Source organism: Anthonomus grandis, chromosome 3 (assembly GCF_022605725.1).
Source record: "Anthonomus grandis grandis chromosome 3, icAntGran1.3, whole genome shotgun sequence".
Lineage (NCBI taxonomy): Eukaryota > Metazoa > Arthropoda > Insecta > Coleoptera > Curculionidae > Anthonomus > Anthonomus grandis.
In genome coordinates this window covers 13,089,917-13,109,154 of record NC_065548.1, presented here as the reverse complement: position 1 = coordinate 13,109,154, position 19,238 = coordinate 13,089,917, and the positions used below count along the sequence as shown (strand labels likewise).

The 19,238-nt window shown below is 30.6% G+C and overlaps 1 protein-coding gene across 1 annotated transcript in view; it reads left to right on the top strand.

The window, feature by feature from the left end:
- Positions 1 to 19,238, top strand: part of LOC126733777 (uncharacterized) — a 559,879-nt gene continuing 540,641 nt past the window's right edge. Inside the window, exon 1 of the mRNA XM_050437172.1 lies at positions 1 to 120. The gene's annotated coding sequence lies outside the window, so the exon portion shown is untranslated. The remainder of the gene's footprint in view (positions 121 to 19,238) is intronic.

Sequence of the window (19,238 nt, the reverse complement as noted above, 5' to 3'; positions counted from 1 at the left end):
TGTCAGTTCAAAAATTAATAGTTTTTATCAAAATAAATTATGGCTAATTTAACGGAAACCCAACGAATTGAAATTTTGATGATGCTAGGGTACGGAGATCGAGTGCGCACGCGAAAAGAGGTAAGTGAACTGTTTAATGCCAAATACCCAAACCATCCTATTTCTCAGTCAACAGTTAGTAGAATAGAGCACAAATTCATAACTTCAGGTCATGTTAGGGATTTGCCAAGATCAGGTCGTCCAAAAATTTCTGAAGAAACAAAATTAAACGTTCTGCTCTCCGTCGAAGAAAATCGAAACAATGCAACTTTCAGTTGATAATAATATAGTCGGAACGTCAGTAAGACGTATCTTAAAAGCAAATGAATACTACACTTATAAAATTAGACTAATACACGAATTAAATGAGGACGATCCTGATCGAAAAAACCAATTTTGCGAGCAAATGATGAACATTTGCAATAATAACCGTCAGTTTGTGTTACGAGTTTTATTTTCGGATGAAGCAACTTTTTGTTTAAACGGTGTTGTAAATCGGCAAAATTGTCGATACTGGTCAGTGTCAAATCCACACTGGGCTACACAGTACCGTAAATCTATTAATGTTTGGGCTGTTATCGTGGAAAATTAAGTAATAGGGCCATACTTTTTTGAAGAAAACTTAACAGGACAACGCTATTTGGATTTTCTTCAAGAAGATCTTATCCCTGCTTTGGCTGCCCTATATCCAGACCAACAAAACCAGACAGTATTCCCAGGAAGATGGATAGGACGAAGAGGGCCAATAGAGTGGCCGGCCAGGTCACCAGACCTAAATCCCAGCGACTATTTTCTATGGGGGTACCTGAAAAGTAAAGTTTATATTGAGAAACCAAACAACGTAGAAGATTTGAAAAATAGAATTAGATATGAAATTAGACGTATATCACCCGAAATAATTGATAGTTTTTCACATGAGTTTGTAAACCGTCTTGCTTTCTGCCAAGAAGTAAATGGTGATCAGTTTGAACACTTGATACATTAATAAGAGTTTTCACAGTTTATAACATTTTATCCCCCATTTTATCTTAATTTGTAAATAGACGTACCTACTTGCTTTCTTGTTGGTTAAATGTAAATATTTCTGAAACAGTTGAATTTTGAGATAAGGTGTGTTATACGAAACTTGCTTGGAATTTCGCCTATATTTCATAAATGCAATAAAAAATATAGCATTCCATTTAAAAATGACCGAATACGTCATATCTTTTTCTTTGTTCTACCCCGTATATAAAAATTTATGTGAAATAATGCGCAACTTAAAATAAAAATCGACGGGTCCGAGCGTTTTCTTAAAAAATCTTGTCTCTAATTTTTATCGAATTTATGCGGAACTTTAGGCGGTCACTGTATATATGAATGCATAAAATAGGCTTCATATAACATTTTCTTTTGTGGTACATCTACTGTAGTCTCCCTAAGAGCCATACATTTACAATTAATTTTAAGCGCAAGAACAAAAATTCAAATTTGGCGCCTTATTCGGGAGTCACCGTCATACTCGGTCTTCGGTTAGTTCTACTCCACGACATAGGGAGGTCGCTGTTGTCGACAATTCTCTCTGTTATTATTAAACATTGGGACGTTCCAAACTTCCAAAGTTCATTGCGTTGTTGTCACTGATGTTTGATCCCTAGTGGATTTTATGCTTTTTCGTAATAACTAATTTAAGTTTTTGCTTTCGTCGCTATATCGGGGTTTTGTGGTCATGATGATAAGCAAAGGTGATTTTAACTCGGATTTTAAATTGAAGGTTTCAACTGGATTCCTTCAAAGTTAGTTTGATTCTACGGTGTCTACAGTATAGTGTTGCAAGTAGGTATATATCCAGATTCGTTATCAATAATGCTACTTCCAGTTATATCTGCAAGAGCAAAAACGGGATGAAAGGTTTTGAAAGCTTTAAACTTTATAATGCAGTAAATGGTAAGTTTAAAAAGTTTAAAGAAATAAAGGTGATAGGTCAATGGTGTTCGTATCTGTTTAAGTCACTTGTTCACTTTAGGTGCCTTGTGATAGGTATACTGTGGCGTTCATGACCAACCTAACTATTATACTAAGCAATATTTTTTTATTTTAGAATGATTAATGCTTTACCCAAAAATACAAGTTATTCGAAAATATATTGAGCTTGATTATGTCGCGGTACGCCCCTGAAAGCCTGAAATGGGAAAGTACAAATTATATCTGTTATTATTAAAATAAAAGTGATTTTTCTAAAATGTATCCCTTTGTATAGTTTTTTTACCAGCTCTTTTATATCCTATAAATATCCGAAAATCATAAATATTTTTATTCCATAAACATCCACTGGACAGCAAATAAGTCCCCTATACGTTTATGGTACTATCCAAAAGACTTGGTCAGGAATATGGACTGTGGTCAAGTTGGTTTGATCCCATTTATAATCCGTACTCTTTCAAAAGCATGTCCCTGGGACGTCCTTAGGATTTAATGTATGTCTCATTTTTATGTCACTGGGACGTCCAAGGGACCGACTTATGTGGACTGGGCAGTTACTGTATGAGGAATTGATGACTCCTACGATACCTTAACTGATAACAAAAAAGAGTAAAATGGAAAAATTGTCAATGAAATAGAGGAAAAACTAAGAAATTTAAAAGATATATAGAAGAACTCTTTAAGGATAACAAAATAAAAAAGAATGGATCGATGTACAGGAAAGTCAAATGTGATAAGAAAGTTAGAAGTCTTGCACGCTATAAAAACACTCAAATGTGGGAAAGCCGAATTATTCCAATGTATATGAATGTATGAGTTAAGAAGCAAATAAGTTGGTTTCAGTACACGGAGAGTTTTACATTTACAAGCATAATAATAGATTGAACGTAAAGAGCCACCATATACCACATCACCGTAATCGAACAAAGATAAAACGAGGCTTTAACAAAGTAAATATTTTTGTTTTGTGAACAAGTTCCGTTTAAATTTGAAAATGTTTTTCAGGCGTAAATAGGCTGCTTTAATTTTGTTTTTTACAATGGAGTTCAAAAGAGAGAATTGTCAAATATGATACCCAAATTTTCTGCCTCTGAGACAATTGGAACTGGAGTGTTATTTATATGAATACTTATCCGATTTTCAAAATGTCGTCTTAAATTATTATTCAAACACATCAAAATTATTTTAGATTTTTCAGCAGTTAATCTGAGGTTGTGATTTTTTGCGTAGTTTTCTAGATTCATTAAATCAAACTGAACTTATGCTGAAATGAATTATTATTCATATCTTCAATAAAAACAGGAATATACAGTTGTGAGTCGTCAGCATACTGCTGTAATGTGGAATGTTTTACAGCTTTATACATGTCTACCACGTAGAGTGAAAAAAGTAGGGGTGATAGTATAGAACCCTGAGGTCTGCCTTAATTTGATTGCCTAAACTCTCAACATTGTTTTTCTAACCGTTGGACTGTCATAACATAACTTTCATGATTATATAGATATTCTTTAAAAAAGTTAATACCATATTGAGAGATTCCAAAATACCTTAGTTTATCCAACAACATTTCGTGATTAAGTGTATCGAAAGCTTTACTAAAGTCGAGCAGGGCCGCACATGTCGCTTGATCTTGCTCTTTATTCACTCTTACGTCATTTAATATTTTAACTAAGCATGTTGACGTGCTAAAATTCTTTCTAAATCCTGACTGACAATTGGTAATTAAATTATAATCTTCAACAAAATTAGAAATCTGGTTATACATAAGTTTTTCAAACACTTTAGACACTGCAGGCAATATACTGATTGGTCTTAAGTCCTTGTATTCTTTAATTACTGAATTTTTTGCAATAGGTTTGATTATTGCTTTTTTCCATAAATTTGGATATTTTTGCTTAAGTGTGCACTCATTAATTATATGTAATAATGGATTTAAGCACAATCGTGAACAAAGTTTAATGTCCTTAATTGAGATACCATCAATTCCCACTGCAATAGATTTTATTGAAGAGATTATTTTAGTTAAATTAGAATATTCAAGAATCTGAAATGCTAACACTTCATTACAAGCCAGATTATTTTTATAGTAATCTATTGCTTCTCTACTTACTGTATCCGGAAGGGCATTAATACTTTTAGAAAATTTCTGAGTTTCGGTTGGATTTAATAGATTAGTTGGTAGAGCATTTTGATTTTTATTTCTTGTTAGATGAAGTTTATCTACTACTCTCCAAAAATCCTTTCCTTTTTTATCTGACAGTTGACTAAAAAAAAAATAATTTTTTCTCTAAGGATTGCGTGTTTTGCGTAAATTCTTAGTTCTCTATAATACTGCAAATGCGCTGGACATTTAGTTTTTAAATATTTTTTATGCGCACGGTCCCCAAGTTTCATTAAAGTTTTTATATTTTGTGTTATCCAAGGACAAAACGGTTTTCTCTTGATTTTTTTTGTTTTAATAGATGCATGCCTATTTATGACTGTCAAAATGTTTCTGTTAAAAAAGTCAACTTTTTCATTAATATCGTGCTAGGGAATAAGTTTCCCATTATTATAAAAATTTCTGATGTTTATTGCGTTATAATCTCGAAACATAATATGTTTTCCTATCGCTTTTATATTCTCAAATTTAAACATCGAAAAAATTAATGATGGTCTGATATGGTATCTGAGATGGGCACTGATAGTGACTTCAAAGAAATCAAACTATCGCTGCTTACTATGTAGTCAATAAGACTTGCGTTTCCAGTTGCCATATTTATTCTTGTTGGCTCTGATATACGTTGAGATAAATTAAAATATTCGAAAATTTGTTAAATCAATATTAAAATTGCCTGTCATAATAACATTATTAAAGTTTAGAGGTAAACCAAGTAAGTCCATTATTATTTCTTATATATACTTCAGATTTACCCGGTCTTGTTCAAGATTCTGAAATACATCAGTATGCTGATGACACTCAATACATACATTATTTTGACTCTGCTAATTTTGATAACGTCGTGGCTGATACTATTAACGCTGATATGAACGTAATAAATTAATTTGTAAAAGAGCATAACCTTGTCATTAATTCTAATAAAACAAAAATGGTTTTGTTTACAAACCGAGGATCACATAAAAATATAATGGAAACTGTTCACATTGGATAACGAAACTATTCTGTTCTCTGATACTGCGAAGATTCTGGGGCTTAAAATAGACAATTCTTTAAGGTTTAAGGAACATGGTAATACTCTTCTGCAGAGGTGTTATTTACGCATGCGTATGCTTTATGCCAATAAACACATTTTAAAACTAGGAAAAAACTCGTAGTGGCTCTTGTTTTATCTATTCTAAATTACTGCTTTATAGTTTATTATCCTTGCTTAAACCAAATAAATCGTTTCGACTTGCAATGCGTGCAGAATACTTGCTATAGATTTATTTTTAGCCTCCGAAAGTTCTCACTCATCTACCTTACCTATTCAAATTCTTAACCTCTACTTTTCTTTATCGATTATATGTTAGTCAAAGTTCTGAATATCTTTTTGAAAAGTTAATACCAAGGAACCAGGTTCACACTCGAAATATTAGATACAATATCTTGACCATGCCGCACCATTCCACGGCTCTGTTCGAGGGAGCTTTTACATATAATGCCGTTAAGGTTTTTAATACGTATAAACCAATATTTAATATTTCGGTAAATGTGTATAGGAAATATTATAGACTTTTGTTTTTAAATCAATCTAAAATATAATGTAGTTTTCTAGAAGAAAAGTGCTTTATATATACTTGTTTCTTTTTTTGTTTTTTTTTGTTTTTTTTTTGTTTTTTTTTTCGTTTTCTCCATTTAAACTGTGATTGTTAGGAAGGTTAAGAGTTAAATTATTATTATTATTATTATTATTAAGTCTTCCAGGTTATCTAGGAATCTTGGTATAGTACTAGATGGACGACGATTTGTAGTAATTACCGCAAACGATGTTTCTCTTATTTCAAAAGTTATTCGTGAAACCTCGAAGCTATCAAATGTTAAAGGTAGTATACTAACGTTTAGAGAGTTTTTTACATAGAACTCTTATCCACCACGACGTTTCTCCCCGTCTACTTGACGTTTTGTCGTTACGTCATATTTGACTTTTTTGCTGCAACTGTGATTAACATTCTAGCTTCCAAAGCAAGTCAATAAGCAAATTTAATCCATTTCCAAAAAAACTTTTCGCCGATAAGCGCAGGGAACATCAAACGAAGCCCGGCCTTTGCCAAAGCCCCTCAAACTCTTCGATATTGCCCGATTTCAAAGCAGCAAAAAATAAAACACCACACAACAGTTCCGTTTGTAAAAAAAAATGGAAATTCTGACTGTGTGGATTATATTATTAAAACATAATTCCTGCGTATACGGACGGACGAATTCCACATGGCTGCCCTAGCAGGTACTTGTAAAATTAGTCACCATGTGCGTATTAAATTTCGACGGCTGCAACAGCGGTCCACGGCTCGCTGCTCCAGCTATTCCCGAATAATTTTCTGTGGACTTTGGAGTACATACACCCAAAAGCTTTTACTTAACTTCTTTACCCAAACAAGAAGAAATATTCTAGTAACCTCCCATTATTTAGGATAAGAATATTCTATTAATATTTTAAGAATACTGCAAAGCATCCAAATTTTCTTTCGATGCTCATCTAATTTATTAAATAGAATAAAATAAACAATAGTAAATTGAATTTATTAATTGAACTAAATTTAATATGGGGTAGTGCAATACAATACTACCTAATGCTAAATTCATCACTTAAAATTAGGTAACATTGCAATAAAAGTATGAATGTGAAAGGCGCGGATCTCGCCTTGTACTTCCTCTTAAAAGTGAAAAGTGAGTATGATCGTATTAAGTTCTTAACTTCAGAGCTGTGACTGTGTAAACCTTATCTTAAATATGAAATATTCTGAAAGATATTTAGGGTACCTAGACCTGTAAGTTTTATAAACAAACTGACCAAAATGTAAAGGTGCTCTATTTTATTTTGAATATATATTGGCGTAAAATGTGGAAAAATTTTCGAATGTTGAAAACATTTCTCAGAGGCTAATTGAATCTTGTATTTTATTTCAAGAGTGAGGTAATTGTAAAAACCAATGTTAAAGTAGTATCTAGCTTTGACCAAACAAGAGCCCCTATAAGGATTAATAAGTTATTATTGGACAAATTATATTTAAATTAATACCAACTTTTAAATGAGGTATAAATGCAGGATAATCTTTTATTGATATGTGCTTGATAGTTTAAGACCTCATCAGTAAGAGATCTATTATAAGAAGGAAAGCCGAATACCAGCTGTGTGTCATCTGCGTAAAGATTTACGGAACAAAACCGAAGCTGCTCTGGAACATCCCTAGTGTAGATTCTAAATATTAAGGGCTCAAGGAAACTCCCTAGCCAGTAACAGGTTCATATCGTGCTCCATTAGGTTCCCTAATTTGTGTCCTTAGTTAAAGATAATTTTTAAACCATTAGCAAATACTCGCTGAAAACTAAAGAAATTAATTTTAGCAGAAAGCATTTCATGACTTATGAGGTCAAAAGCTTTACTAGAATCTAACAGTACTAGGTCAGAAGCTACTTTTGTCAGACCATATTTGAGGGTACAATTTAATTAGCAAAAATTTGTAAAAGAGGAATTGGTTTTAAAAAGCAAGATAATTAGCAAAAGTTTTCCACATTTATAGAAATTACTATAAATTATACATAAATTAAACAGTTTTTTTAAAAAAGAGGTGATATACTCAATGCCAAAAAGAATAAGAATTTAACTTGAGTTCAACGTTATTAGGATCTCCAACCCTGTATCTTGATAAAAGTTCAGTAGCAAATCTATCAGAGTGGTATACACTTGCAAACGCGTCACTTATTTTATTGGCACCTTTCAGTAGGTATTTCGCAGTTTTTATTAACCTTCATATTCCAATTATTTAATTTACGGCAGATTTTTTCTTTATCCCTTTTAAGTTTGCGAAGTTCAAATGATCTGTGTACCTTTTTTTCACTACGAATAGGAAAAAACAAATAGTTCTTGATGTCTGGATGGAAGCCTTTATGTCCAGATTGACCAATTTTTTAAGCCTAATAAAATCAGCTTTCTCTACATTAATTATTTGGTTGATTGTTTCGGTAATGGAAGGCTTGCTGCTTAAAAGAGCCACTTTATCATGTAAGAATTGTTACTTCAATATAGATTCGTAATTCATTTGTAGTACGTCTAACTCAAATTGCCTCTTATCAAAGCTTCTTAAATCTAAATAGATTAGAATCTTTTAGGCACATCTAAAGTTCCTGATTTAAAGACATTTATTCTTAACATATATTATCAATTACAGATGAATTAATTCTACTAGTCCTTGTGATATCAGAAACAACTTGTTTTAAGTTGAAAAGCTAAAGCCATGATGCTACGTAACAGATTTTATAAAAGAGTTCATACCCAAATTACCCATTAACATTATGTAGTAATATGGAATAGACATACTCTTCAAAAAACTATAGCTATACAGTGGATGTTTATACAATGTTCCTACCAGAAAAAAATTATTCTTATATTTTACATTTACCTATAGTTGTTTAAGCATCTTTTCACTATTCTTGCTATGAGTCACACCATCCAACATTGCACTTTTCAAATACTGAACTATATATAAGCACACAATCCCTCGCCTTGATTCTCTCTATCTATAATTGGGCCTATTTACTAAATTATCAGGTGTAAGCCATGTTTTACTTGCACCAAATAAATGAAATTGTTCATGCTGTAGCAATACACATACCTTGGAGAATGAAAGGCTAAGGGATCAACTGCTAACATCATCTATATACAAACTATCACTATTATCTAACCTACTTTTTGACGAATTAAAATTTTTATTGAAATTATTCATAAAAAACTACCTCCCCTGTGCAGGCCTAGTTCATTGCCTAAATTATTCAAAGCATCTTTATGTTTTCTAAAATCACATCTATTATACATACGTTCCCTTGTGTCCATTCGAGCTACCATTAAAAAAATTTGTAAAACTATGCTCATCAAGGAGTATCTCTTTTATCAAAAAATTAACTGTTCCAACAGAACTCTTTGCTGTTCAGAATTAAAATGCAGAATCCCATCCTCAGTTGCTGCCCACTATTCACGTAGAGCTAAAGCTCCTTATCTTCAAAGTAGTCATTTGCAATTTTTAGTACATCTACCATTTGAATTTTTAGAGAGTCATTAGTCGTTTTATCGCTGTTTTATACAGGTCACCCTTTGGGAGTTTTGACACCTTTTTGAATGTATTGGAAGGGGTGGTAGCATCTCTTGACTCTTGACTATAACAAAAATACAGTAATTGCTGACGATTTCAATGTGCCTCTCGATGGGAGTCAAGTAAGGGCGACGCTTCTTGAAAACACTCTTAATACATTGTATTAGTTTTGGTTAATATCGAACAATTTTCAAGCCAACAACATGTATGTCTAGATAACATTTATGTTAACACTATTTGTTTATTGGTTATTTTGTTAATTGGTTATTTTGTTTTAAAATATTAGATTTCTCTGTTAACTTAAGGTACTTTAATTTTTAGGGTTTCTAGCGTTTCTATTTCCATTTGTTTAACAAGTTTGCAAAATGTATAGAATACAGTTTTAAAATTTACGAATTTGCTTTATAGAATATACCTTATTTTATATAATATCGCTAATTGTTAACAAATTCGCTGTCATTACTGTCATTGTCAATACCATTGCTTTCTGCATGCGAAAGGTCATTAAAATTTGTCAAAAAAGTCAGTTATTTAGTTAGTCAGTAATCCTCCATATTCTTTAATTAATATGTTATTGTTATTTAATAATAATGTCGACTGTCATATTTACAGTTTTAAATTTCATTCCAGAAATCCTCTAAAATGTATTCAATTCGGTAAAATTATTGTTGAAAGTACATTATAGTGGTGCCGAAGTCACTGGCAGAATGGTAAAATTTATTAAGAATTTTCTTATGTAGATACAGACTTTTTAATTTTTGCATTCATATAAGATCATTATTAATAAAAGGAAGTATATTTATATTAAGAAAGATATTTTCTTTAAAAAAAGTGCTTTTGTACAAAATAAAAAGCGTGATGCATTTTGATAACTTATCATCATCGAACTCTAAAATATATCTATAATCAAGATAGTACATGATTTAAAAAATCAGTACAAAGGTCAAATTGACAATTAAAAAATAGAACTTCCAGACTTAGAAACTAGCCAGCACTTAGTTTTGCTACTAGTAGTATAAAACATTCAAGAACATGTTGACAGAGTATAGTGTCCCTCAATTAGGTATTGTGGTGAAAATGTAAGTAGCGAGATTAGAGACAACAAATCAAACCTCAAGTTTTTAATTGCCCGACGTTTCGACGATATATATTTTTCGTCTTTAACAAGGCTAAATTTCCGTTGTTGGTTTTATTAAAAATAAGTTGCTTTCATTCTTTTTCCCTTTCTTTCCTTTCTCTAATAAATACATAGAGTTAGCAAAGACACAAGAAAAAAAAAGAGAAAAAATATAAATAATAATAAATTATCCCACAACTCATACCCTTTGTACAATATAAAATACAAATTAAAATTAAACAAACATAAATGTAAATAAATTGGATGCTGAGGTTAGTTTTCAATACTAATCTAATTTGCTATGTATATTAAAAATAAAAAGTTTATATTTTATGTATATACACATAAAAAACAAAAAAACCACATAAAAACTATCCAATGTTCAACGCTTGGGAACTTACGAGTATGCAACACAACATACACATTAAAATAAATAAATATAAGCAAAACATGACCATAATTATTAATAAAATTTCGAGTAAAAAACTGTTGACTTACCTAATATAAAAAATTTAGAGGTTTTCGTAAAACTCATGACTAACATTAAGAACATTAACACAAAACAAGAAACAAACATTAACACAAAACAATCAATGAAAATTTTATATACATAAGGCAATCTGCGATCTTTTTTTTAAAAGTTCGCAGATTGCCTTATGTATATATAATTTTCATTGATGCTTCTTGTTTTGCATTAACGTTATTAATGTTTCTGGTCGTTGTTATCTGTATATGTGCAATGGAGGCTGTTAGTCATAAGTTTTACGAAAACCTCTAGATTTTTTATATGAGGTAAGTCAACAGTTTTTTACTCGAAATTTTATTAATATTTGTGGTCGTGTTTTGCCTATTTGTATTTATTTAATTTTTTTATTATTTATTTTAATGTGTATGTTTTGTTGCATCCTCGTTCCTAAGTGTTGAAGGGTCCGATAAAGTTAAAGGGACGTCTAAAAACCGATTTTTACATAGAATGTTAATAAAAAAGTGAGAATGAAATAAAAAAATGCAAAATTTTAAAAATTATAAAGCATTAATTACGTATAATTCACAATTACACCCAGCTTAACTACACTCTATTTGCGACTAGCCATCACGTTGACCATTATATATACTATTAATTTAAAGTGAAAGCCTTAAGTAACCAAATTCTGTAATTTAAAAGGATTTGCATCACTTCTTTAGGTCATAAACACAAATTTCCACACGCAAATCAGAAATAGCAAATATGTAAATACGCAAAGACTGTCAAATGTCCCTTACGTCAACAAATATTATTTTATTATTTATCGGCTACTGTACTAGTACGATGATCGTAATTTTCTGTCGTGTCTCATTATAGGTAAGCATTTGTTTATTTATATAATCACATATGGAGTTGGGATTGCAAAAAGGGATTGGAACCTTGGGTTGGCGCTAAATAGTGGGTTAGGTAGTCGTTTGAGCCCTATTTAGGAAATGAGAATTTTAGGCACAAAAACCCATCCAACTAAAAAGCGTTCTAAATATCTGTAAAAAATACTACTGGGGACATACTGAAATCACTCCCAGTAATTTTTATCAATAAGGTTGTTGTTTTATTTTTCGTGTGTGTAAATTACAAAATATGTAATTATAGGGGTACAAAGCGACAAAAAAATCCTATAAATTTACAATTTTAAATTTATAAAATTTTTTATTGCTTGCCCTCAAAAAATATATTTTTTAATTATAGTAAAATCAAGAGCTTAAAAACTGTGCAAGCCGGCAATTACGTATTTAACGTATGTGAAAAAATCGTCATAATTTCCAAATTCTTGTATTTTTTCCAATCATCCTAATTAAACCAACATTCTATGTAAAAATTTTCATCAAAAATCGGTTTTTAGACGTCCCTTTAACTTTACCGGACCCTCGTTGAACATTGGATAGTTTTTATGTGGTTTTTTGATTTTTAAGTGTATATACATAAAATATCAACTTCTTAATTTTATTTTTAATATACATAGCAAATTAGATTATTATTTAAAATTAACCTCAGCATCCAATTCATTTACATTTATGTTTGTTTAATTTTGATTTGTCTCTTATAATGTACAAAGGATATGGGTTGTGGAATAATTTATTATTATTTATATTTTTTCTCTTTTTGTGTCTTTGCTAACCCTATGTATTTTTTTTAAGAAAGGAAAGAAAGGGAAAAAGAATGAAAGGAACTTATTTTTAATGAAATTAACAAAGGAAATTTGGCCTTAATAAAGACGAAAAATATATATCGTCGAAACGTCGGTTAATTACAGACTTGAAGTTTGATTTGTTGTCTCTAATCCCGCTGCCTACATTTTCACCATAATTCAAGAAGATAAATATTAAAAATGCGGAAAAGGTGATGAAATCTAATAATTTATATTAAAACTAGCTAATCATATATATATATGAATGTAAAAAGAGTGAAACGAACAAAACAGGGGACTCTCAAACTTGGTTTGTTCGTTGATGGAAACATAATCAGGTCATTTTTTTGCCTTAGTGATTTCCAGAACTTCTGACAAACATGCAACACTTTAGTATCTACTCGTATATCAGGTTCGAAGTCATGTCCAGCTTCAATAATGGGATCAGCGAAAGAAGAAGAAATACTAGTAATAGACCTATTAAAGCTGTTTTCTATTTATTTAGTCAGGTTTTTTAAACGAGTTTCAATTCTCCTTTCACTTTGACCGATATGGGATACATTACAGTCAGGATAAGAACATTGTAAACTCTAGATCTATGAGTGACAGGAATTTTGCCTTTGGTATTAACAAAATGCTTTGACAAGAAGTTTGAGGTCCTGAAACAAATATTTAATTTTCGACTCTAATTTTTCTAAAAGCTTTTTTGACACCTGATTTGACATTTTGTCATGAAATGTGATGTTTATTTTATGTATCTCGTTATTTCTAGCTATCAGTTAATTTGTGTCAAATTCTTTCCAAAAGTTCTTAAGGCCGAATGCATGACAATTTTTGGTTAATAGAATGATGTAGGTTTTCTATAAATCTCGAATTAAAGTGATTAGTACTTTTAAACAAAAAATCAAGAAACGGTAATGAACCTTTTGAATTTTTTTTTCTTAACATATAAACTTAATAGAGCTGTGAAAAGAGTTGCAAGTCCTCCTCAGATGCAGTAAAGATTGTAAAAATTACTACGTACTTATACATATTTGTCCCGATATTTGATGAAATGTTTAAAGAAAGGCAAGCTGAGATCTTTTTCAATAAAGTATATTTATTTGTTACGTGTGGTACGCTTTTTAAAAAAAAAATATTAAACAAATCTTGTAGTGTGCGTTTTCTCGACTTCCTCGGGTCCTGCTGTGGCGCGATCCGGTACGTAGGCCTTTATTTTGTTTCCTGCTTTGTCTCCTGAATATGCAAAACGTCCGAAATATGGGATGTAAGTGCACATATGGTATAGGGTTCGACTCCCGGTGTCTCCCGCAAAAAAACCAAAGCAAATCCATTTTGAATCCGGTTTTTTTGAATATACACTCTGGGAGATCATAAATCCCATTTTATCCCTTGGTGGAAGTGATTTACATTTGGTACAAAAATGGTATGTAGTTTCATTTTTAATTGTCATTTGTCAATGTCATTGCTTCTTGTCAACAATCTCAAGTGTCAATTGCCAAATTTAAATTCAAATTCAAAATAAATTATTTATTAATAAAATTACAAACATAATTATCAATTTACAATAAATAAACCATTATAATAAATAGGAGCATGCCTCGATTATAAAACCGTTAGCACAAGTGGAAACCTGTGTAGCAAGGCCCTTTTTTAAAAAAAGAATAATAAATAAAAACAAGGAATAATAATAACTATTAACCTAGCCAATATAAGTACTTTTCTTAATACAAATGTTCTTTTTTTAGCAGTAAAAGAAATACCAGAAGGAGGTAGGTAGACGCGCAAGAGGTGCAAAGGAAAACGTGACATGTAACAAATGCTACTTGTAAAAAAATTTCAGATGGAGGCGAGCGGATACCAAAGCTACCAAAGCCCTATAAAAAATGTATACAGCTATTTTCTTGATTTTTAACACCTTAATTTATTTCAAATTATTTCAAATTAAATTAAGCATTCCATTGCTGTTTTTCAAGGAGATAATTTTGAATATATTTTTTAAATCCAACTGAAATTTTTTTAACATGCTCAGGCAATTTATTCCAAAGTTGAGAAGCTACAAAAATTTTTTTTTTGAAAATTTGTGTTTCTATGCTGTGGGACTCTAAATAAATTTATAAATCTACTGTTATACATATGAAGATGATTTTTAAAATGATTTACTAAATATAGAGGCTCTCCATTTTTTAAAATGTTACAAATAAAGGTGTACATATTGGCATTTTCTACAATTTTTCATATTCAAAATAAAATTATCATTTAAAGGGAGTAATACGATTCCTAAATAGTATTTTGAATGCAAAACGCATGCAGCAGTTTTGGAGTTTTTGTATAGAGTAAGCAGTTGTTTCAGTCAAGGAATCAGAATACAAAACATCACAGTAATCGAGCAAAGAGAGAACTAGTGAATTACATAAATAATATTTATTATTAGATGGTAAATAGTTTTTTAGACCATATAGTTTTTTTAGGCGTAGATATGCAATTTTAAGTTTATTTTTGATATGAGTTTGAAATGTAATACCACTGTCAAAATACACGTCCAGATTTTTGACCTCATTGACTACTGGTAGCTGAACATTTCGAATCTGTGCATGAAAATTGGGAGGAACCTCAAAAGGACTTTTGCCATAACCAATTGTATAGGATTTGAAAGCATTTAATTTTAAGTTGTGATCAATACTTTTTAAATCCTGATTAAACTGAAACTGAGCTATAGGAAGGTTTTGGCGTGAAAATGAAAGATATAGTTGAGAATCATCCGCATATTCCTGTAATGTTGAGTGTTTTACATAATATATCATGTCAGCAACATATAAATAAAGAAAAGAGCAATGGGCCCAAAATAGAACCTTGCGGGACACCCGTAGGTACAGAATGTGGTAACTGATTTTTCAGTGCAAAATTCCTTATTAAGAACTTACGCAATGAGCTCTGCCAGCTAAATAAGACTTAAAAAAATTTACTGTATCAGCAGAAAATCCAAAATAATGAAGTTTTGCTAATAGCATTTCGTGACCTATAGTATCGAAGGCTCTACTAAAATCTAACAACCCAAGACATGTTAGCTCTTTTTGTTCTTAATTTTTTCTGATTTCATTAAGAAGGTTAACCAAACTGGTAGAAGTACTAAAGTTCTTTCTAAAACCTGCCTGGCATTAAGGAATTAAAGAATGTGATTTAATATATGCCTAAATTTGTTGGTAAATGAATTTTTCCAAGATTTTGGATACTAACGGCAATATACTTATAAGCCTGAGGTCTTTGAATTCCTTTATATTACTGATCTTTGCTAAGGGTTTTATAATTGCCTTTTCCAGATTGTAGGATAAAAATTTTGTACAATGCAACTGTTCATAATATTAAGTAAGGGCTTTAAGCAAAAAGGCATACAGAGATTTAAATCTTTTAAAGAAAAACCATCTTCACCAATTGCATTGGAGTGAATGGTTTTTACAATTTTAAGTAAAGTTGACTGATCCATTAAAGTAAATTTTAATTCAGTTTTGACCTTATCATGTTTATGTGATTTATAAAATTGTATTTTCTCATTAGATGTTGTATAAGCTGTATTACTCAAATATGTAAAATAGTCATTAATAGCCGTTTAATCAGAAAACGTATCAGGAAGATCAGAATCCTTGTTACGGCCGAGATTTAAATTATTTGCGTCCCTCCAGAATTCTTTGCCGTGTTTTTGAGACATTTAATGAAAGTAAATAATTTTTTGTCTAGCAATAGCATGTTTTGTGTAGTTCCTTATTTGTCTGTAATATTGCAAGCGTGCGTCAGTTCTTTGTTTTAAATATTTACGGTAGGCTTTATCCCTTTCCTTCATGAACAATTTGATATTATTGGTAATCCATGGCGTAAATGGTTTATCGCGTATATTTCTAATTAAAAGAGACGTATTTTTTCAAAAATTTCAATTTTCTCATCTATATCAAGTGTGTAATAAATTTGATCCCAATTTAATTGACTTGCCTCCAAATCTAACTGATTTAAATCTATATTTTTGTAATTTCTATATTGAATTCGTTTAATGCTATATTATTCATAGGAAAATCTAATACCGAAAATACCATATTATGGTCAGTTATATCTTCTGATATATTTTTAGAGCCCAATTTTTTTAATATGAAGGTTTGATTAGTTACTATTAGATCAATAAAATTTGAAGTGTTTGTAGTAAAATTATGTCTTGTAGACTTAGTAATGACTTGCTTTAAATTAAAAATATCAAGTATTGATTTTTCCTGTGGTTTGCCTTAAAAAATCAATATTGAAATCTCCCACACATATTACCTGATCATAGCAAGGAATAGTTAAACCAAATAATTGCTCTATCCATTCAATAAAATGATTAATATTAGAGGATGGTGGACGATGAATAGTGATGAACAAAATGAACTTTTTGTTCATATTAAATTTAATACTACCATACTCAAATTCATTCGACGCAATGTTAAAATCAATAGTTTTTTCAAATGTTAATTATTGAAAAGATGTCTTTCTGTAAACGGTAGGGAGGTTATTGTTACTTTTGGAGAAAATTGCTATTACGCGGAACATCTTTGATCAACCAAAATGTGAAATACTATAATGTTACCACAGATTAGATTGTTACTTAGAATTGACGATCTTTTGATACTTGAAAAACTAGAATGACATTGACAATTGACAACTGTGTCGATATCCTTAAGCAGGATGATTATATAAAGGGTATTCGATAATTTAAAGATGAGAAATAATTTGGTTTAGATGTTGTAGTGGATTTTTATTGGTCAAAAATGCTTTGTTGTACTAGTTGTCAAATATAAAAAGATTGTCAAATAAAATATTTTATTATTAGATTCATATTGAATCCGGTTTTCACACTTCATGAAAGATTCCATTTTATGACTCTTTGTCAATAATGTCAAATGTCATTTTTATCAATTATTAAAAAAAAATATAAATTAAAAAAAAAATAATATAAACAGTCTTGATAAATTTTCAACACTTGACAATTAAATTTGGACGATTAATAATCAAATTTAAATTTAGTCAACTAGTAACATGAACGGAACATTTTATATTGAAGTATTTTTAAATAAATTTAAATATTGTAATTCCTTTTAAAAATCCAGTTTTATTTTCGCAAGTATCCACGGAGATCATAAATCCCATTGCATCCCCTTTGTTGAAGTGATTTATGTTTGTTCAAAACAATTTATATAAATTTTTTTAAGTTTTATAAAAAAGAATCTTGCCGAAGCGAAGTTTACTGTAGCAACTCGACGAACCTCCAGAGATTAAATCCAGACCAAAAACTGTATTTTCGAAAGTTAAACCCCCGTAGGCGAGGGCCTTAGATATTTTACGATTGCCGACTGAAACTTTCTAGGCACGTACCCCGGTAAGCAATATAAGAGAAAAAAAAAGAGCCAAAAAGGGCAACGGAAAATATTTTGGCCTTTAACACGAGCAGACAAACAAATAAAGAGGTTTGCGTCTCGTTCAGTTTTTTTTTCTTGGATATATCGCAAAAAGTCACTTGTTTTATATGCTCCTCTTCTGGGGCTTAACAAGACGCCTCTCGGTCTCTTATGGACGAACAACTTCTGCATGAAGATTTTATTTGAACCCCGTTATTATAGGTATCTAGTTTATACGATAATCTATTCGATATTATATAATATCTTTGAAATCTCTATTTAAGTTAATTTATTTTCAAAAATAGAATTTTTACATTGTTCCATCTGGAGATTTATTATGCATTCGGTTTTTTAGGATTTTCAAAAGCTCTCTAGAAGGTCTTTAGCCCTTTTGTGGAAAATATTTACCATTGTTAAAATACTAATTGTTAAACTCTTGATGGCCATTACGATGCATAACGTGCGTACGTGACCATATATTGTACTCATACCAAACCAGGTTCTAAGGTTTTTAATCTATGAGATACTTCTTCGTTTCTTTTTTTTTGCAAGATAGTCTGCAATAAGTGAAATCTGTTTTCATTTCTCATTACATCTCCCAAATATTAAAACTTTCATTTCTACAGAGTATTAACCACTTCCTTTTCTTGCCCATTATGCTGATAATGATATTTTCAATATTTTACAATATAATCATAACTCAAATGCGTCCAATTTCTTTGTTGGACTACAGTAAGTGTCTATGCTTCTACCTCATAAAACAGTACAGAAAATATGTAACAGCCTAGGAGTCTTGTATTGGTGAGAAATGTTACGTAGTAGCTGGTGAACAGATGTCTCATCTTGCCGAATGCAGTCCTGGCCTTTTCAATTCTGCTTCGTATATCCTGCGAGTGATCCCGTTACTTGTTCAACAGAGTTTTGAGATAAGTTAAACTCTTTCTATCGGTTGATTATAAGCTGACAGTTATAAACGTTGTCTTTTCTTTAAATTATTAATTTTGACTTTTTAATATCAATGTCCAGACCATATAGTTGGCTGCATTTTGTTATTGTATTCATGAAATTTTAAAACCTTTCTACAGTGTCTAAAAACACGACTGTATCATCTGTATAATGAATGTATACATCACTTTTTTTTCTATTATTGCTTAATATGAATAAATATTAAGCAATAATAGAAAAAATGCAGCCCTGTCTTACACCTCTCAGTATCTTCATTTTCTCCCAAGCCACATTTCTAATTTTGAAAAGCTGATTGATTCT